The sequence below is a fragment of the Arvicanthis niloticus genome, chromosome X (assembly GCF_011762505.2).
Source record: "Arvicanthis niloticus isolate mArvNil1 chromosome X, mArvNil1.pat.X, whole genome shotgun sequence".
Classification (NCBI taxonomy): Eukaryota; Metazoa; Chordata; class Mammalia; order Rodentia; family Muridae; genus Arvicanthis; species Arvicanthis niloticus.
In genome coordinates, this window is record NC_047679.1 from 113039587 (window position 1) to 113061925 (window position 22339).

Consider the following 22339-nt stretch of genomic DNA (forward strand, 5'->3'; position numbering starts at 1 on the left):
CATACTGAGTCCTGCTAAGATTCCCAGGAGGCAAGTCTATATACAGAATTCAGTTCTGGTTCTGGTTAAAGATTATCAGGCCCACTTGGGGATCCTTTAATTTGGGAAGAAAAACATTCCAGGAGAATCTTTTCCCTAGTCTTTTGGCACTTAGTAGGGACACCAATAGTGAGGACATGGTCTTCTGGTTGGGTTTCTCATGGCATAGCTGGTTTTACTTTTGCTCAAAAGAATGGCTGGCCAACTATGTGTGTGAGTGATTGGATGCAAGCAGAGCAAGTTTGGCCTTAGCAGTTAATTGATTTCAATGCTGATAGTTCTGTTTTTCCTCCCTGCACAGACCCTGTTCTGTTGTTGGTACCTAGGACAGGGGACCTGGGTTGCAATCTGCACTCCCTTGATTGAGATTCTGCCAATTTCTCCAGATTCTGCCACTAGGTGGTACTACTGTTGTTTAAAGCTTGTTTTCTCTTTTTGTCTGCAACAAAGAAACTCTCCTTTCCTTGCCAGGACCAGAAATTTATAGTATGTGTGAGCATGCACACGCCCCCCCCCCACACACACACACAGAGGGGAGGGCAGACAGACAGACAGACAGACAGAAACAGAGAAAGTATCCTTTTCTTGTCAGGACTTGAATTTACAGTACACACAGTTTTCTCCTAACATTGTAACCACCAATTCCAAACTCTTACCCTCTAAGGGTCCAAAGAGGCCATGATTTGCAGAAGAATGACGCCCTGGACTCATATAGTACATAAACACAAAGAGTGTTTTATTCTGCAGAAGTCCAGCATGCTGTGCTCTCCCATTACCAAGATAGAGAGGCCCTGACATGACCAATTTAAAGCACCTTAGTGGAATACTGGGGTAGGTGGGCTTTGTCTTACTCTGTCTCTACGCATTCCAGAACAGTTACCTGGGGCACTTGGGCTGGAAATTATTGCTGAGAAATCCCAAGGTGGGACCTACTACTTCCTGGGACAGGGGACAATGACTTAGAGCGTGTTGCTCTTTCCTGATCCATGTTCCTTTTTCTACTTGTGATCTGTCTATCTCTTGGACCCCTTTTTCTGATAAGCCCTTATAGACAACCCTCCCCCTGTCCTGTCATCTATCTTCTGTCCTTGTTGCTACACCTGGGATGGTTCCCAGAAGCTCCTTTTGACTATTTACTTCATAGCAAAGGGCTCACACTGAAGCAGAGGCAAGGATGGCTTTGAGTTTTTTTTGTTTGTTTGTTTGTTTCATCAGTTGTTATGGATGCTGAAAAGCTATTAGCCTTTGAGGCAACTTTCCCATCTAAGCCCCCCTGATATGACCCCAATATGTGTGCTGGTTCCCAGATCTTGGACACTTTTCACTGGTACACTATGACTGGAATTCATAATGTAGCTTGAAGATGCAAAAATTTGTCTAAGACCACTAAGGTTCTTCAGAGCCTCTGAGAGTTTCCTAGGGCACTGCTCAAGAAGTTACAGGAAGCTTCCCAAATTTGCACCCTTTTGATCCACTGGATCCAGAAAATGCTAGGGCACTAACTGGCTTTTATTCCACAATCAGCTCTGGATATGTATAGAAAAGCTCCAAAAACTAGAAGGTTTTGCAGGGATGAATAGCTCCCGACTTATCAAAAAAGACCACAAGTTTGCTTGTTTTTTTTTCCAATAACCAAGACACTAAAACCAAAAACAAGCTGCCTCCCAGTGCAGTCTAGTTTCCTTCTTTGCCCTCTGAACTCAAGCCTGCATTCCAATTACTGTCTCCTGACCATCTTTTGCTGTTTGGTGTCCAATCATGGAGTCCTGGGGAGGGTCACACATCTAAAGTATCTAAGCTTCCATTGTCCATACTCACCTTCTGCTTAGGGATAGAATGGGATTGGTACTTGTATTAAATCACAAGAAACACATTCTTTTGACCTGGATGCCTCTGAGTTTCTAGAAGAAAGCTAAGACTGACACTAGTCTCAGTAGACTTAAACCCTATCAGGCAGATGCAGATGTGTGTGGTGGTGGAGTCGGGTTCAGAGTTATCAACACTCTACACATAACTGTGTGTTTCCTGAATCCTATACACAACATGTAGGGACTGTGCCAGCACCCATAGCCATATGTTTGGAGCCTAGAATTGTGAACATTGGGCTTCAATGCCATTTCCTGGAATATTGCCTGGAATATTTCCATATTACACTGTACACGTTACTTCTGCTGTGTGCTCACAGAATCTTACTCCCAGAACATTGCAGAAAATCCTTGAGAAACAGGGATGTTGTACGTCACTATCCTACAAACAGAACAACTGCCATTTTCCTAAGGCCAGTTGTACCTGCTTGAGAAAAACCAGTGAGGCTGGGCTTGCTGACTGAACATTCATTCCTTCATAGGAGAGTGCAGGGAGATCTGTTGGTCCTTCAGCACTCCCCTCAGCTAGGGAGTGGTTAGCATATATAGGTTGGGGTATACTAGGTAAAGGCAACGTCATCTATGAATTTATGGGAACCCATTATCTATACTAGGTGAAGACTTTCTAGTGTGGCTTCTTTGGGGGTCACCAGCATTTCTGTCAGTAATGCCTCATTCATGTTCCATAAGTCTAACTTAGTGCAGTTTCCCCAGGGAGGATTTGACCTTTGAGGTGGGCTTAGACGATGCCCAGACCCCCACTGCCTCATCTTTTTTGCCTTGTTATTGATAAGAAATGTATTTATTCTAAAGCCAAAACCTAATTTTTTTTGAGACAAATTTTCACTGTATAGCCTTGTATGTCCTGGAACTTACCACTGTGAATCCTCATGTAAGTATCTGTGTTCCCAATAGTCTTGGGCGACTGCTACTCTATAGACAAGGTGGACCATGAAATCAGAGATCCACTGGCCTCTGCCTCTCAAGTCCTGGGATTAGAGGCACCTGCTATCATGCCATGCCCCCAAACCTATACTTTACTCATAAAAGTTAATTAACATTCTAAGAAGAACTCACTACCGCAGGTCAACAGCTGTTTATTTAGAACTCAACAGGAATAGATGTTCCGAGCCCCTCCAAGTCCCCTTCACCCGCGAAAAGAGACACATGAGGCAGTGTTCGGGTGGTTACTACAACGAGGCTTTACTTCTTGTATAAGCAGAAGTGGAAAGACGGAAAGCCCTGGAAAGGCACTGCTTAAATACACCCTAGAGTGACGTGTTCACTTCTGATTGCCTGTTCACTCATTACCCATAATATGCCCTGGGATGGGCAGTGACTTTTGGCGCGCTTTTTGCCTTTTGCACCTGGGCAGTCAGTTGTTTACTAGTGGGAGGACAGGATGCCCGCGCCATCTTGGAATGGCGGAATATATCACTGCTAACCGCGGCTTCCTACAAATAGAGGTGCCACATTTTAAACAGTTAATGATTAAAGGTAGTATAGAATACAGTCAAATTATAAAGACATGTGTCTGAGGTAACAAGAATTACATCAACTCTCAGGTTCAAGATTTTCTCAAGACTCATCAGAATAACATTTGTATTTAAGGAAAACTAAGTATTTGGGTACTTCTTCTATTCCGTGTTGTTAGAAATCTGTATTTAACCATCTGTAATTTTACTTTGCAGGAAAACCATTTGCTTTTTAAACTCACGTTGTACACTAGAAAGTACACTGTTCTTGTCCTTCTCCAAGTTCTCCATACCCTAAGGCACAAAAGAATGGTTTAATTACAAAACAGCTTTTCACCACAGGCTCTAAAGTTAAAAATTAATTTCCAAAATTAAGAATCTTTTCATATTCAAATAACATCTTCTATCAATTCCATCTTCATAAAACAACTGTACTATATAAACACCCAAAATTCACACCATAAAGAATATATATGTATATGTATTACATGTGTGAACAAGTGAATCAAAGGTAATTACAGCATTGTTAAAATAGTACACTTTGCATGAATTAATAAATTAATGAGAGGTTAAGGTTAGATAGAATAAAAAAACATGCAGCTCCCTGTAACCCTGAAGCACAGTTGGAAACATAAAGAACTGGACACTAACTTAGACAACATGCTAAGATTCAGTCTGAAAAGCAGGGTGGGGACTGAGATTTATGTTAGTTGGTACTGTGTCTGCCTAGCATGAATGAGTCCTAGATTTGATCATTAGGGCAGCATAAACCAAGTAGTGGGACGTTCTTGTAATCTTAGCACTAGAGCGGTGAAGACAGAAGGATTAGGGCTTCATGGCTGTTCTCAGGTATATAGGAAGACAGAGGCCAGCCTGAGCCACGTTAAACCATACCTTTAAACAGAGAGGAAGGACAAAAGTATGTAGAATGAGAAACACTAGAAAACCCAGAAGTTTAATCAGTAAATATGACCATTTTGAAAATTTCTGATAAACATCTCAAATATCAGGTTATAGTTTATTTATTATGACTAACAGCATGAATAAAAATAATTAAATGCTCTGTATTATGAGATTGTTTTCAAGTATATAAAACAAAAACTACATTTTGGTACTTCTGCTTTCATTACAGGATCATGCTGTGTAGCCCAAGCTAGTCTGCAACTTCCCATCTTTCATTCTCAAGGCTCCCCACAACTGTATCATTTTCCTGTGCTACCATATCCACCGAACAATTAAGTGAATTTAACTAAGATGTTGCTTTTTGCCTAGTATTTAAGGTGTGCTGTTACATGTAGAGAGACTTTAAAAATTAGCACCGGTCAACCCCTTTCCATGTAAAAAATGTAAACAAATAATTCCAACACTCCATAACTAGAATGGAAATAAACCTATTTTTAGCTATAATGTAGAAAATGGGGTGATTCCAACTAGGTTGGTAAGACAATAATGCTTCAAAATAAAGGAATTAAAAATATTCTAGAGAAGAAATATAACTAAAGAATAGAAGTACATAGCCTGCTGGATTAGTATAGAGCAATTCTGTAGAGAGCAGATACAGTAGATGGAAGGGATTTCATAGAATAGAGAGTTGTAGATCAGATTTACAGAAGAGAAAGAAACAGCTTAGAAAGCTTACTTGGCAGACATATGGAATCAACTCTCTGCTGAATATTTAAATTGATTTTATGCTAAAGTACTCTTCTGTGAACTTTGGACATAGGACTGAGAGGACTCAAGCTGGATCTTGTGGGGAGCTGACAGAAGGCGGCTATCATCCTTGCAAGCATCTTGAGCCATATACCCTGGCAAGAGACTTGATTACATCAGCCTACAACAGCTGAGCACACTCTGATAACATCTTGTTTTAGATACTCAGGATTTTCCCTTGGGTGTGTGAGACTTAAAGGTGTGTGACTTAAGGGTGTGACTTAGAGATCAGATTTAGAGACAAGATGTAAGGGCATGATTAAAGGCATGACTTAGAGGCATGGCTTAGAAGTGAGACATATAAAAGGAGAGAGGCAGACAGGAGAGTTCAGAACAATTTGGAGTAACAGAGAAACAGATTCTTAGGCACTTGACAGTACAACTTGGAACTAGGGATTAGGTTAGAGAGTACAACTTACAGTACAACTTGGAGTAGGAATTAGGCATTGAGGAAGAATGATTATTAGGTATTAGGCACTTGGAAGGGAGCCTGGAAAGAAGCTTGGAACTTGGAGGCACTAGAGACTAGGAACTATGAACTCAAGACTTGGGACTTGGAGAAGAAGAGACTGAAGAATAAACGGGATTGAATCACACTCTGTCTTGTCCCAATCCTCGCATCTGTCCTCACTCTCATGCTGAACCCCGACCCGCAGAGAGGAGCAGCTTGGGGCAATGCAGGCTCTATCAACTTAGCCCCCAAGGCTTTGGCAGTACGGGTTCCAACACTGACAGAACAGTCGGAGACATTTTGGTCCCCAAAAGAGGGGTAGTGCAGGTCTCAACATTTCTGGCCCCCAACTGTGGGGCAGCTTGGGCTGCAACAGGATCTGACCTGAAAGCCTCCTCTGGGAACTAGCTTTCATGTTGGCAGAAAAGTTTCCAAAAGAGGGAGGCAACCAATAGTCCCATTCAGCTACAGTGAATATGAACTGCTAACACAGCATAATGACTTTAAAGTTGCAGCAGTGTCATGAACACCTTGGCAGTAACCAAAACCTCTCCAATTGGACTGCAGACCCACTCTTTGATATTTCTAGAAATTAATAGTTTTTGAAAGTGTCTCAAAACTACTGTTGGGACCTTGACTCACTAATATGCACATACAGGTAATCCTATAGTGCAACATTTAAAAAGATTTTATCATTTATTTATATAGGCATGTCTACGTGCATACACATGTGCATATGGGTGTTGACGAAGGCCAGCAGAGGGTGTCCCATCTCCTTCAGCTGGAATCCTGAGCCCCTTGATTTGCTTCCTGGGAAGCAAATACCAGTTCTCTGACAGAGCAGCCAACAATCTTAACTGCTGAGTCACCTCTACAGCCCTTGAATCTACAAATTTTAGCCCTCACCTTTTTTGTTCTAGACTCACTTTTAAGATTTTAATATCATTCTGGCCATTGTAGTAATTCTAAAAGCTATTATGCCAGAAAATATCTCTATAATACATTTAGAAACAAAAGAAGTGGACAATCTCAAGTAAGCACTTCTTTATTCAACAAATACTAGGCATTCAAGTTCAAATAATTATGTTAAAATGATGTTACTATACTACACTTTGGATGTGTATACACATTTCTGATAGAAAGGCTCAATGTTTCCTGTTTTTTAATAATTCCTTGCCAAAATAGTGAAGAGATCTGCCAATTTGATTACTTCAGTCACAATCAATTAATTCAGAATAGGAAATAGATAAAGTGTTGAAATGTATGAAGAGAATGCATTGTGTTACAATATACAACATACCTTTAGGAATTTTTCATTTGCCTGTGTAAGTGCTTTCAGGCTGTGGCTCTGCCGAGATCTAATTTGTTGAAAATTCTTCTGTTGCTGATAAAAGGAATTCTACAAATATAAATGGAGAGTTATGAAATAACTAGTAAGTGTGAAGTTTGTTGCTCTTGATGCAGTTCTGAACTGCACTCATGCTAGATATAGTCTACAACTCAACAAGGACTAAAATATCCAATTCAGAAAAACACAATTATAAGTTAATCATAAAAGGATTCCTTAAAATGAATTGGTTTTTATAATAAATGCCATCAGCATTTTGTTTTGATATTTTTCATCACTTAGTTTAGGCAGTTTTTGTTGTTGCCATTAACCAGGAAAAAACATCTTCAAAGTCCTGGCATAGGAATTTTTAAAGACATAATCTGCATTGCACAGCATAGTAGGAGGAACTCTTGATCTTCCTGCCTCAATATTTCTAGTAGTTGGTATGACATGCATACAACTTCAGTAATCTCTTGATGGTTTAATCTGATCTCCAAGGTTTAACAACCCCCTAAAATTAACAATTCTCAAGTCTGTATCCTTAACAAACGGCCTTCTCCTCTACTCCATCCTCACATACTAGTGGCTCACTTAACTGCTCCACTGAATGTCACAAGTGTTTCAGATGGAATATTTTGTAACTGGATTGGCCTTGCAACCCCACAACTGTTTCATTATAATCAAGGGATGCCTACACTGGAGACTGAGGCCATCTGACCAGTGCTTTATATCAGTACCTGGTACAGCCTTGTGCTTCACCCCGATGATCGGGTTCAATTGCATGCCCTTTAGGAATCCACTGTTGTCCTAATCATTTAGAGGTTCAACCCTGTAAAAGAAACCTATCTTCCAGGCAGTGGATCAAGATTCAGAACTTTTATCATATACTCTTCTTCCTGGGTGTGACCATCCCTACACTCAGGATCCAGAACCCCAAGCTCCAATGTTGGTTTTACATTCTGCCTTGCCACCCAAGAGCTCACTCATGCCAAAGCTTCTATTGGCTCTTTTGCCCACAGACCACTAGAGAAGATCTCTCACCTCAGATGGCTTAAGGTTCAGATCCCTTGAAGGTTTCCAGTGCCGAGCCATCCAGTGCTCTTGTGTCCATTGTGTCAAATTCCAAGGCCATCCAGTCTCTAGAAGGAGGGGATTCTCAGACAAAGCCCAGTTCAATATGTCTATCAGCAATTCACCACAACTGGTAACCCCACCTTACTCAGAGTAGCCATAAAGTGCAATAAACTTTCTAACCACCATTATGCATAGGCACCACCCTGTTTGGGATTATTGCCTACAACTCCTGCTCTCTCCCCCACATCTATTTTATTGCTGATGAAGAGGTTATGATCTTCCAGGCAACAACTGCTTAACTGGTTATTCAAGCATCATACATACACTAATAATCTGGAGTGACTTGCTGATATCTTCTTTTCTAATGAGTGTCATAAATGTAACCCCAACACATCAGAGGGTCTCCAGGCCTTTATAAGAATGAGAAAGGTCATCCTGGAGGAGTTTAGGATGGAGATTGTGGAGTCAACCCCTAATCAAAATTTCAGAGTTCACCCATAAATCCCTGAACGAAGTCTATGATCAGCTTGGTGATATTTAAAAACAAGACACCCATGTTGAACCAGAGGCCCTTGTGCAATAGTCCACAATGTTTTTGCCCGTCAGTTGGCACTAGATGTTCACCAAAAGCTCCATAAGGTAAAGTGGTTCATAGGAATGAATACTGAATACCTCATCGACATCACCATCAAAGGGATTGCTAACTGGAAAGAGGATGTAAATAAAGAATAGGAAAAGTACTTTTTAAAAAAGCAAAAATGATGGTGGTCACATTGGGGACTGGAGAAAATCCAGAAACCCAGCAACCCAAAAAGAAGAAAAGATTCCCAAGAGGCTATTACAGAGGGACTAATGTTCTTACTGCAAGGAAATAGGACACCAGAAGAATGAATATCTCAGAAAGAGGGTACCAGGAGCCAAAGATCAAATCTTAAAATGAAAAAAGTCTCCTGCATAGCCACAGTGAAACAAAAGACCTCACATGGGGCTGAAGCTACCACTTGGGAGATAGACTGAGACTGAAAGTTAAGAGGCTCAATTTAGATCAACCCTCAGGAACCCATGGTCAAAGTAGATGTTGATGGCCAAACCATGAACTGTTATCTTGGACTGAGGAGCAATCATATCCATGGTAACTTCTCCCACAGGGAAGCTCATTAAAGACAGTATGACCATTGTGAGAGGGATTGGTACCATTAAGAAATATTGATTCTGCAAGCCCTGTGGCTGCTCAGCAGCCTGCCACTGTATTAGAGACCATTTTCATATGTGCCAATAGTCGCTGGTCCCCTCCTTGGAAGACACTCATTGTCAAAATTGGAGAACACTGTGATGATCATCTTGAATCCAAATGGCACCTGAGGATGTGTCTGGAAAGGCCCCCTTCTGATTTCTGTGGGTACACACGTGTTACACACACACGCATACATGGAAAACATTCATATATATAAAATAAAAAATCAGAATTAAAATAAATTTTTTGGAACAGAAATTCCTGAAGTTTATCAATTGAATGACCTCATTTTAATAGTTTGTTTTGTTGAGTCTTTTGTTAATTTTGTAGATTGCTCCCTTGGTTTTGATACAGGGTATTACTGTTTTTTTTTTTAAAAAAATATTATTGGATATTTTGTTTACATTTCAGATGCCATCCCCTTTCCCAATTTCTCCTCCCTAGAAAACCCCTATTCCACCCCCCTTCTTTTTTTTGCTTTTGTACAGTTTTTTAAATGTTAATCAAAGGAGAGGAGGAGTTAGGTGATGTGTGTGTTTGTTTGTGTGTGTGTGTGTGTGTGTGTGTGTGTGTGTGTGTGTGAGAGAGAGAGAGAGAGAGAGAGAGAGAGAGAGAGAGAGAGAGAGAGAGAGAGAGAAGCACAGAGGTGGATGTTTGAGTGTCTCCACCAGATAATTGATATATCTAGGTTTGGTGTTGGGTTACACTTCTGATTGTATGGGCATATTGTTATTGAGCATTACCAAATATATAAAGCCTTTGATTAATCTTTAAGTATTAGAGTCTCATTTTCTTACTGGGGCTGCCTGGATGGCAGGATGGTCTGGGCAATGCCCAACCTTGCAGAGACAGGGTAGAAGATTGGCATAGCCATCTCTCACTCTGGCGTCTTGTGGGTGGCAGGGCTGGTGTTTCTGGCTGGCCATTTCCAGCTGCAGCACACATATGACCTTTGGCCACACAAAGGTCTGAGCTAGGCAGAGCTGCTGCAGCTTAGATAGTCGACTTGACTGGTGGTTGGATGAAATAATTACAACAGTTTTGTTGCTTTTTTGTGTCCTTCTCTTTGTTTCTACTTGGTTGGGTTCTTTAACGGGAGTAAAATACATTATCCAAAACATGCCATTCGTGGTCTAGATTCAGGTATACTAAACTGGATTGTATTGTCAGAATTATTATGATAGGTTTTCAATAAGAGTTTAGGTTAGAAAATAAAAACATAATGGACATTAATCTTCTCCCTGATAGAAGGAAATGTTGGAAGAGCTTGTGTCTTTGCTTTAAAAAAATGGCCATTGCAAGGAACTGTTTGATGAGGAAATGCATGAAGAAAAAAATGAAGTCAGTAGTTTTATGATCTTATATCTGGTCTTATATGAAGTTGCGAAAAGTATGGGGTTTTGTGGGTATGATACAATATGCCAGGGATGAGGAATGTTTCTGTGTCAGTATCTTTATGAAGGAGGTAATGTGTTAGGCTCTACTTAGATTAGTGCTAGTGAGATGATCTCATAAAGGTCCTACACAAAGCTCATGTGATCTGGCCTTTGGATGGTGGAGATGTTGTAGCCAAGGTCCACTTACGGCTCCTATTCTTACAGGACTTGTAAGTTTCTTATGACCTAGGCATTTAAAATTATTTTGGGTTTAAATTGATCATAGTAGTGCATGCCTTTAAATCCTAGCACTTCAGAAGCAGACAATGAAGGATTTCTGTAAGCTTGTGGCTAGCATGGTCGACATAGAGTTCCAGACCATCCATGATTGCAGGGGAGTTGGTCGGGACTGGGAGAGACCCTGTGTCATAAGAAAGGAAAACTAGTTGGGTTTATCCATTTGTTACCTATAGGGGTTGGTATGCATAAAGGAATTCAAAGCAAAGGAAGAATGAATTATTTTCAAATCATCCAGAATTAAAGACGATACTAGTAATAGAAAGTATAAATAGATACAAAATAGAGGACACTGTAATTTCCCTTCACCTATCTAACTGAATAAGGAAACCATGTAAAGATGTGATGATACAGGGCCTCATTTAACAAGTGTGCACTGCAATACTTAGGTTGGAATGAGTCACTTTGAATTACATGTCACTCTATCCACTCTGAGTAGTGTAAGGCTCACCAAGCATCCATTTGTTTTAGCCATATGTGTTTATGAATACGGTGATATACATACACAAATGCATTAGATGTGTTTTTCAATTTCTGGTTTTCTTATAGATAGATATTATAATGAAACATCAAGATAAATTAAATGGAAAATAATTATTTTTAACACTTACATGTTATAGGAAGAAGTAAAACTGCTCTCTTCCTTATTGTCTTAGTAGAGAAGACCATTCATTGAAATAGCAGACAGTTCAGAAGACATGCTCTTGGAGGAAATTATGGTGAAGAACTTTAAATTCTGTGTGTGTGTGTATGTGTATGAGTGTGTACATATATGTATCTATGTTACACACAAAGTATGTCAGGGTTTAGCTACAAGTGGTACATTCGTAAAAAATAAAGAGGATCATGGAAGCTACATTTACACACTTTCATATTAAAGTATCATGCACCCTGGTTTACCTAATTTGTTGTCCATCGTGTACAATATAAGTGATGATAAACATCATATTGGGTTGAGGAAGGCTCACTGTGTGTGTCACTTGAAATATTGTCCTATAGAAGCCTTTACTCTTGTTACAGCTTGCTTGACTTAATTTGGCATTTGTATCTAAAGGACTAAATTTTGGAAAGGTGAATTGATTCTTAAATTTTAACCTTACAGACACATCCAGAGTTATAAGCATACAGATTTACACAAAACCTACATGTTCTTAAACTTACAGATTTCGTTTATTTTTTAATTATAATTTAATTAAAATATGTATACCTCTGATTTCTTTTCTCTAAACACTCCCATATTCTGCCCTGTTCTCTCTCAAATTGATGACCTTGTGTCAGTAATTGTTATTGAAAGTATTCATGTGTTTGCATATATACCTATTTATTCCTAAATATGTTCAGCTAAGTCTGTATAGTGTTACTTGTGTGTATGTTTTGAAGGATGACTGTTTCACACTAGTCTCAAAACCCTGTCTCAAACTGCCTTCCCCAAAGAAATAAATATCAGGCATTTGATGATTTGAATAAGAATGGTTCCCCACAGGCTCATATATTTGCCTGCTTTGTCAATGGAACAAAATTAAAAATGATTAAGATTGTTGAAGGAGGCCTGTCACTAGAGGTGTGCTTTGAGGCATCAAAAGCTCATGCTTTTGATGAACTGGAAAGAGCATACATTAATAAATTGACAGTACACCTGAAAGCCTTAGAACAAAAAGAAGAAAATACACCCAAGAGGAGTAGACGGCATGAAATAATCAATCTCAGGGCTGAAATCAACCAAGTAGAAACAGAAAGAACTATACAAAACATCGATAAAACCAGGAGCTGGTTCTTTGAGAAAATCAACAAGATAGACAAACCCTTATCAGACTGACCAAAGGGCACAGAGACAATACTGAAATTAATAAGATCAGAACTGAAAAGGGAGACATAACAACAGAAACAGAGGAAATTAAAAAAATTATCAGATCCTACTACAAAGGCCTATACTCAACAAAATTGGAAAATCTGGATGAATTGGACAATTTTCTAGACAGATACCAAGTATCAAAATTAAAACAGGAGCAGATAAACCATCTAAACAGTCCCATAACCCCTAAAGAAATAGAAGCAGTCATTAAAAGTCTCCCCACCAAAAATGTCCGGGACCAGACGGTTTTAGTGCAGAATTCTATCAGAACATCCAGGAAGACCTAATACCAATTCTCTTCAAACTATTCCACAGAATTGAAACAGAAGGAACAATACACAGTTCGTTCTATGAAGCTACAATTAAGCTCATACCTAGACTTCACAAAGACACAACAAAGAAAGAGAACTTCAGATCAATCTCCTTTATGAATATTGATGCAAAAATACTCAATAAAATTCTCACAAACCGAATCCAAGAACACATCAAAACAATCATCCATCATGATCAAGTAAGCTTTATCCCAGGAATGCAGGGATTGTTCAAAATTAAGAAATCCATCAACATAATCAACATAATATAGACAAACTCAAAGAAAAAAAACCACATGATCATCTCACTAGATGCTGAGAAAGCATTTGACAAAATACAACATCCCTTCATGTTAAAAGTCTTGGAAAGATCAGGAATTCAAGGTCCATACCTAAACATACTAAAAGCAATATACAGCAAGCCAGTAGCCAACATCAAACTAAATGGAGAGAAACTTGAAGCAATCCCACTAAGATCAGGGACTAGACAAGGCTGCCCACTCTCTCCCTATCTATTCAATATAGTACTGGAAGTCTTAGCTAGAGTGATTAGACAACAAAAGGAAGTCAAAGGGATACAAATAAGAAAGGAAGAAGTCAAAATTTCAATATTTGCAGATGATATGACAGTATACTTAAGTGACCCTAAAACTTCCACCAGAGAACTCCTAAACCTGATAAACAACTTCAGAAAAGTGGCCGTATATAAAATCAAACAAATCATTAGCCTTCTTCTACCTAAAAGATAAATAGGCTGAGAAAGAAATTAGGGAAATGACACCCTTCACAATAGTTACAAACAATATAAAATACCTTGGAGTGAATCTAACCAAGCAAGTAAAAGATCTGTATGACAAGAACTTCAAGTCTCTGAAGAAAGAAATTGAAGAAGATCTCAGAAGATGGAAAGATCTCCCATGCTCCTGGATTGGCAGGATTAATGTAGTCAAAATGGCCATCTTGCCAAAAGCAATCTACAGATTCAATGCAATCCCCATCAAAATTTGAAATCAATTCTTCATAGAGATAGAAAGACAATTTGCAAATTCATTTGGAATAACAAAAAACCCTGGATAGTGAGAACTATTCTCAACAATAAGAGAATTTCTGGAGGAATCACCGTCCCTGACCTCAAACTCTACTGCAGGGCAGTAGTGATAAAAACTGCATGGTATTGGTACAGAGACAGGCAGGAAGATCAATGGAATAGAATTGAAGATCCAGAAATGAACCCACACACCTATGATCACTTAATCATTGACAAAGGAGCTAAAACCATTCAGTGGAAAAAGGACAGCTTTTTCAGCAAATGGTGCTGGTTCAACTGGAGGTCAGCACGTAGAAGGATGCAAATCAATCCATTCTTATCTCATTGTACAAAGCTCAAGTCCAAGTGGATAAAGGACCTTCACATAAAATCAGATACACTGAAACTCACAGAAGAGAAGGTGGGGAAGACCCTCGAATACCTAGGCACAGGGGAAAAGTTCCTGAACAGAACACCAATGGCTTTATGCTCTAAGATCAAGAATTGACAAATGGGACCTCATAAAATTGCAAAGCTTCTGTAAGGCAAAGGACACTGTCAACATGACAAAACGGCAACCAACAGATTAGGAAAAGATCTTTACCAATCCTACATCTGATAGGGGGCTAATATCCAAAATATACAAAGAACCCAAGAAATTATACTCCAGATAACCAAATAACCCTATTAAATATGGGGTACAAAGCTAAACAGAGAATTCTCAACTGAGGAAACTCAAATGGCTGAGAAGCACCTTAAGAAATGCTCAACATCCTTAGTCATCAGGGAAATGCAAATCAAAACAACCCTGAGATACCACCTCACACCAGTCAGAATGGCTAAGATCAAAAACTCAGGTGATAGTAGATGCTGGCTAGGATGTGAAGAAAGAGGAACACTCCTCCATTGTTGGTGGGATTGCAAGATGGTACAACCACTCTGGAAATCAGTCTGGTGGTTCCTCAGAAAATTGGACATAGCATTACCTGAAGACCCAGCTATATCACTCCTGGGCTTATACCCAAAAGATACTCCAACATATAACAAGGACATATGCTCCACTATGTTCATAGCAGCCTTATTTATGATAGCCAGAAGCTGGAAAGAACCCAGATGTCCTTCAACAGAGGAATGGATACAAAAATGTGGTACATTTACACAATGGAATATTACTCAGCTATTAAAAATAATGAATTCGAGAAATTCTTAGGCAAATGGATGGAACTAGAAATTATCATCCTGAGTGAGTTAACCCAATCACAAAAGAACTCACATGGTATTTACTCACTGATAAGTGGATATTAGCCCAAAAGCTTGAAATACCCAAGATACAACTCACAGACCACATGAAGCTCATGAAGAAGCAAGACCAAGTGGGGATGCCTCAGTCCTACTTAGAAGGAGTAACAAAATACTCAAGGGAGCAAATATGGAGACAAAGTGTGGGACAGAAACTGAAGGAGGGGCCATCTGGAGACCATTCCACTTCGGTATCCATCCCATGTGCAGTCACCTAAGCTAGACACTGGTGTGGATGGCTGGAAGTGCATGCTGACAAGAACCTGATATAGCAAGCACTCTACCACTGAGCTAAATCCCCATCCCCACATCAGAACTCTGGAGATGAAAGAGAGTTCAAATCCAACCTAGGATACATAGTGAAAACCTGTCTTAAGTGAAAAAAGAAATGAAATTCAAATGCTCCTATTAATTTACAAAAGAAAATTATATGTCAAAAAGCACACATCCATTTAGAAAAAAACCCTGCCATAAATGTAGATATTCTATCAATATCATTAAAAAGCAACTAAATACACAAAATTGAAGTTAATGCAATCTGTCAAGGTAAAGCAATAAAAGGCATTATGCATGGTTGCTTACAAGGAAAATCCTGAGGTTTCCCAAGAAATGCAAAAAAAAAAAAAAAAAAAAAAAAAAAAAAAAAAAAAAAAAAAAAAAAAACAAAAAACAAAACAAAACAAGACTCAAAAAAAAAAGGAAAAAAAAACCCCAAACCCACCAAACTTACAGGGAGTACATTCTGCTCATAAGATACAAGATCCCAAAATAGAAGAAGTCCATGACATCTATTTATAAAGTGATATAATGAGGAAATAAAAGTGAAAACTAGTCCCTTTGCTGTTGTTACAGTGGGATGGAAGGCTAAGGCACATAAGTCACAAAGGAAATAGAAAGAGTATCTATATCCTGAAAATGATGAAAAGTTGATGAAAGAAATCAATGGTCATCTAAATTGATACACGTAGTATTCAAGGTTCAGAGAGGTCAACACAGTAAAGATATCAGTACTCTTCAAATCATTTACAGATTTAATGTAACTTTTAGCAAGGTCTCAATCAGGTTTGTTGTAGTCCTAACTAAAATTACTGTAGAATTTACACATATACCCTCTGTGTACTCAGAGAGCAGTGTATAGAGAAAGGGAGGAGCTCCCCTGGTAAAGCAGTCACAACAGTGGAGTAGCTTGGTAAATAGGGGTGTGTGAGTTGTGGTGAGTGTGGTGGCCACTGCTGCAGCTATATGGGAGGCCCAATCTGAAACAGAATGAAAGTGGTGTCAATACCACATTAGAATGTTGGCTGTTTTAGTATTTCAGGTAGAATTTGTCTTTTTCATCTTCAAAGAAGAAGAAATTCAGAACAGCAGAATTCATATGCACAGCAGAAAATATTTAAAGATCAGGCCATAGAAAAATAAATGCAGCACTTTGGGATGTGTGTGTGTGTATGTATGTATGTATGCATGTGTAAGTGCACACATGTATATTCATGTGTGTATGCATTTGTGTGCAGGACGTAGGATAACATGCATGTCCATCCACCTTGTGATTTTTAAGGCAGGATCCTTTACTGACTGTGTAACTCACCAAATAAATAAAGTTGGCTTCTCAGTGAGGCTTGGAGATGCATACAAAACATTTCAACATGGAAGCTGTGGTATGTCACAGTGTGTCCCACAGTATATGTTTATATGCCTTCACTTGCAAATGTTCATTGCAATGAATCATTGGTCTGGTCCAAGACCTCTGGCTTTTGTGACACTATCAATACTACATCCTCATCACTGTTTATCCTGTTGTCACTCTGTGTCATTGAGATCCCACAGCTTTGGAACAACAGAACTTATTCACATCACCAGGACAAGCTCTCCAGCATTACACCAGCTAAGACATCCAGTGGTGCCATCTGCAGGAGGTAGCATCAGGTCTCCTACTCTCATGCCTTCTGAGCCTGACCACACCTCCAGTGCCAGCTCCCTTTTCTGTGCTTCCCAGCCAAGGTGAGATGCAGGGCTCCCTCTCATATCCCAAGTGCTGCAGACAGTGAGTGGCTGGGCCAGCTCCCCTCTCACTCTCCTCTGAGAGTGGCATGCAACTTATAGGGTCAGCACTCGTAGTGGTGAGGGGAGCAAAACTTAATTATGTGGGGTCATACTCTCTGTGACTATTAAGAAACTCTGAACTCTTTTAACTCTTAGGGGGCTGATGAAAAAGGAAAAGAAAGAAAAATCATCCATACACACATGTACACTGGATGAAGCAAAGCAGGCTCTAAGAAGCAAACTCCAACAATTTCACACATATATACATACATATGCATGTATGTACATACATATGTACATACATACATATGTACATACATATTTGGATGAGGAAAAGCTTCAATGAGCTGTCTCCAACAACTTTACACATGCACACACACATATACATATATACACATTTGGTGGGTGGAGCAAATTCCATCAACCTTACACATATACATATTTATACATATTTGGTAGATTGAGAGACACTTCAACAACTTTATTTTTCCTTTTGTCCATTTATATAGCTCAAGACAAAGTTCTCTATGTAAGAGGAAGAATTACCTCATTCAGAAACAGATCAAATGTTACACAATAAGAAATTGCAGCTAGATTGTTGATTACTTATGTTCAAAACACTAGCTTTATCTAGCTTTCATTCTATAAACTCATTATAAGTTCAAATCTAAGCTGGGCAGTAGTGGCTTGGCTTACGCCTTTAATCCCAGAATTTGGGAGGCAGAGGCAGGTGGATTTCTGAGTTTGAGGCCAGCCTGGTCTACAGAGTGAGTTCCAGAACAGCCAGGGCTATACAGAGAAACCCTGTCTCAAAAAAAAAAAAACAAAAAAAAAAAAAAACAAAAAAAAACAAAAACCCAAAAGTTCAAATCTATAGTTTTACATAGCCTTACTTTATCATGGCCTCACCCTAGGGCCTGACCTAGAAGGAATGTTTTCTTTGATCATTAACTTGTTACAAGCCTATTTTCTTCCTAGAGCACTTTATGTTCTTGTAATGTATGGAAGCTCACTGCATTCATTGCCATGCAGCTGTTACTATTCTACGCGGGAGAGGCATATACTACTTTTGATTCAATCTTTACACTTTCTATCAATTGTCTTAACTTCCTAAATTTATCTGAATTAAATTGCAAATCCTAGAAAACCATTAATTCATCTAAACTGCATTATTTCATGAAATTTCATCTTCACATTGATCTGCAGGAAATATGCCCAATAGAGTGGGCTAATGCCCAGGAATTAATCATAATACACTATAGGCAGAAAGGGTCTTTCTTTCTCCAATCACACCATGTCAGAGAAATGAGAAATACAGTAATGACAAACATGAGAAGGCAAAGCAGCAGCACGAATCAATGATGTGACAAAGCCTCTGGGTCTGTGCCTTTCTAGAATTCACCCACTGCCACCATGCAAAATGGTGGACAGGCACCAGGAAGGTTACTTGCCTACTGCAGCTCCTCTTGTATGGTATGGTGTCTGCCAATAAGCTTAACAAATTGGTAGTTTGTTAGATAGTGCATTTTTGTGCAATAAAGACTTTGTGTTTGCTTGAAGTATTCTTTGGTTTATATAGAGAATTTTTTTAAAAGTAATGTGAATAAACTATTAATAATAACAGTGACATCTGTTTGATTTTCTTCAGCTATTACAACCTTACCTTCTTCTGTCTTTCTAGAATTCACATATTTATAAAATGTTTGTGTCTTTGAATTAATATAATTAAAATAAATTTATGTACAAAGCCCAGGCCATGCAACAGCTAGAAGGCTCTTTTTAAAAGATTTATTTTATTTTTATGTGTACGTGTGTGTCTGTGTGTGTTTGTGTGTGTGTGTGTGTGTGATATGTGTACAGTGCCCAAGGAGGCCAGAAGACCTGAAGATACAGGCAATTTTTGAGCTACCTTGGGTGCTATGAACAGAACATGGGTCCTTTGGATGGTTAAAAAGTATTGTTGACCATTGAGCTATCTCTTTTGTGAAGAATAACAAGGAAGAATAAAGTAAAAAAAAAAAAATTCTGCACAACAGATAGAAGGCTTGCTATACAACTGTAATAAGGGTTCAATAGTCACAGCAAACAATAAAACAGCTCAGTCTGGACAGATGTATACAAATTGCCAAGTACCTTTTGACACAAAACACAGAAGCAATTCAATGGAGGAAAGATAGAACTTTCAACAAATGATGCTGAGGCAACTGGACACCGTGCTGACTATTCTTTGTTGTTAACTTGACAACATTTGGAATTAACTAAACCTCAAATGACTGGGCACATCTGTGAAGGTTTTTTTTCTTAATTAAATACTTTGAAATGGTAAGACCCACTTTTAATCTGTATCTTTCAAGTGGGAAAAGTCACCTTTAACCTGGGCCACACCTATACAAAAGGCCTGCAGCATATATAAAAAACACGGAAGAAGAAAGTTTGTTTTCTTTGTCTATTTCCCCTATTGGAAAGTCCATTCCTTCACTGGCATTAGAGCTCACTTTTTCAGGATTCCAGAGTACACTGAAGCCCATCTGAGACATCCAGCCTCATAGACTGAACAACTGTTGGATTCTTAGACCAACCATTGATAGACAGCTATTGTTGGACCACAGCCTGCAATTCACTTTATTAAATAAATTATATATAATAAAATATATTATATATAAAAATAAATTATATAATAAAATACATTATATAGAAAAATAAATTATATATAATATATACATCACAGTTGTATAAAATGAATACATATAGTCATATATATTTGTCCTGTAAGTTTTGTTTCTCTAGAGAGCCCTAACTCATACAGATGCCTATAGGTAAAAGAATCAGCCTCAGCCTCAACTTCATACTGTATGTAAATTAATTCAAAATGGCATGGTCTTAAATGTAAGAACAAAATAAAAGATTTAGGAAAAGTTAAAGGTATTTACAGCTAAGGCAGAACCATACACTCTAACAGGAACAATTGATCCTCACTAAAATTAAAATTAAAAACTTTTATGTTAAGCCGGGTGGTGGTGCATGCTTTAACCTCAGCATTTGGGAGGCAGAGGCAGAGGCAGGTGGATCTCCGTGAGTTTGAGGTCAGCTTGGTCTACAGAGTTTTCTACAGCCAGAGCTACACAGAGAAACTTTATCTTGAAAAACTAAGAAACAAAACAAAACCAAAAAATAAAGTAGAAAAGAACTATTATTCTGTAGAAACCCATGGGAAGAAGGTAAAAAGAATAGTTTAAGAGAGATAATTAAGTGCAAGCCAAACATTCAATAAAACATCAGAATCCACAACACAGAAAGAAGTTCCTGATTCAACAGTGAAAAAGTAATCTAAATCAATTATAGTCCTACAGGGGAGTTTTCCTAGGGTGAATTTTTCACAAGCACAGTCTAGGTTACACAACTTATACACAAAGAAAAGAAGGTATCTTTACCTAGAGAGGTGGTTAGCTTGTAGATGTCCAGTATCACTTCACTGTAGAGTGTCTTCTGGGAAGGGTTCAGCATATCCCATTCTTCATCCGATAACTGTATTTCTATATCTTCAAATGTTAACAAGTCCTAAAGACAAGAATGGACTTGAATGTAATACTCCTGCAGAAGCGGGTCTGTTACCTGCCTGTGAAGCATGTGATAGGTTGCACGCTCAACTAATTATTAGTAAAGAATGTAGGAGGGGGAAACTGAGATGGCAGGAAACAGGCAAGTGGATCAATGAATGGCTTGTGAAGGATCCAGTTTCCACTCTTATCGTGCCAAGCCTGGTGGTCAGTAAGGTCTAATGAACCCCAGAACACTAGGGGTCTTAGCAGCAAAGGCTAAAATGAGGCTGCCTCAACAAGGTAAGCGTTAAGATAAAATAAAAACAATTAACAAAAAGCAACCTGACTTCTTCCAGCCCCTCTATTCTCCAACAGCCTCCATGGCTACCTAACACAGCTATAGCTCAAGACGCCAGTGGCGCTGGACATACTGGTGTGTTGCTCTAAAGCCGCCTTGGTCATTTGCTTTCTTGGGTGTTATCCCTCACGAAGTGATTTCTCTCTTTTCCTTCTCTGGAAAACATAAAGCACTGAACTTAAAAGCGTTTTTCTATCAGCCCAACTTTTAAATCTCCTAGAAGGAAGGAAGGATTTTGCAGGGGAAAGGGAATTAAATAAAGAGAAAAATGAAGAAAAATGAGTTCCAACCTCCCTCTATATGAGGAGGTTTTATGTTTACCATAAAACAGCAAAAAATAAACTCCACCTGATATTCTTAGGTTAGATTCTGAAGGCAGGCGGTGTCTGTTGTCACTGGGGATTTAACTTGAATCCCCACTCACCAGCAGCACCAAGAGCATGGCACTAGGATAGACAGTCCAGTCGAAGTCCTTATCTTTCAGCTGTAGATGTATTTTTAACAGAAGATACTAGTCCCAGCATCTAGAGTCTCTCTCTACCTCTCTATGGGCATTTTTCTTTAAAGTATTTCCATTTTGCTTTCTTCATTTTTTCTTCCTTTGTACTCGCCCCAATGTTGTCTAATTTGTGCTTCTGTTCTCTACCCTCTACTTTAGTCTCTGTAAGTTCTGTAACAGGTTCCAGATTGCCCCAACATCCTTTTGTTGCCTATCATTTCTGTTTCTAAGATCTCAAATCTTGTATTCTTACACCTGCTACAGCAGGTCCACTACCATCAATTCCTGGCCTTAAAAAGAGAAAAAACCCCAACTCTTCCCCTTTAAGGCTATGAAAGACTTTGCTTGAAACTCTCAACCTTATGGAGTCACTATCAACACATGATTTTAGATTCTGTCTAGCCATTCTAAGAGAACAAGAGCTGTCTCACTCTTTGATAACTGTTAACCAAGACGTATCTTTGCCCTATGTCATTGTGGATTACAAGGACTCTTTCTCCTTACCTCACTGGGCACTGCCTCATCAGGCTGTGTCTCCAAGCACCTGACCAGAGCCACAG

The 22339-nt window shown here is 38.9% G+C and overlaps 1 long non-coding RNA gene across 1 annotated transcript; it reads right to left on the bottom strand.

Annotated features, from left to right (window-relative positions):
• Nucleotides 1-6846: 6846 nt before the first annotated feature.
• Nucleotides 6847-20947, bottom strand: LOC143435449 (uncharacterized). Its single transcript, XR_013105769.1, has 3 exons — nucleotides 20815-20947; nucleotides 7912-8009; nucleotides 6847-6939 (listed from the first exon to the last, which is right to left on the bottom strand). It is a non-coding gene; the product is annotated as an uncharacterized LOC143435449 (long non-coding RNA).
• Nucleotides 20948-22339: the final 1392 nt, after the last annotated feature.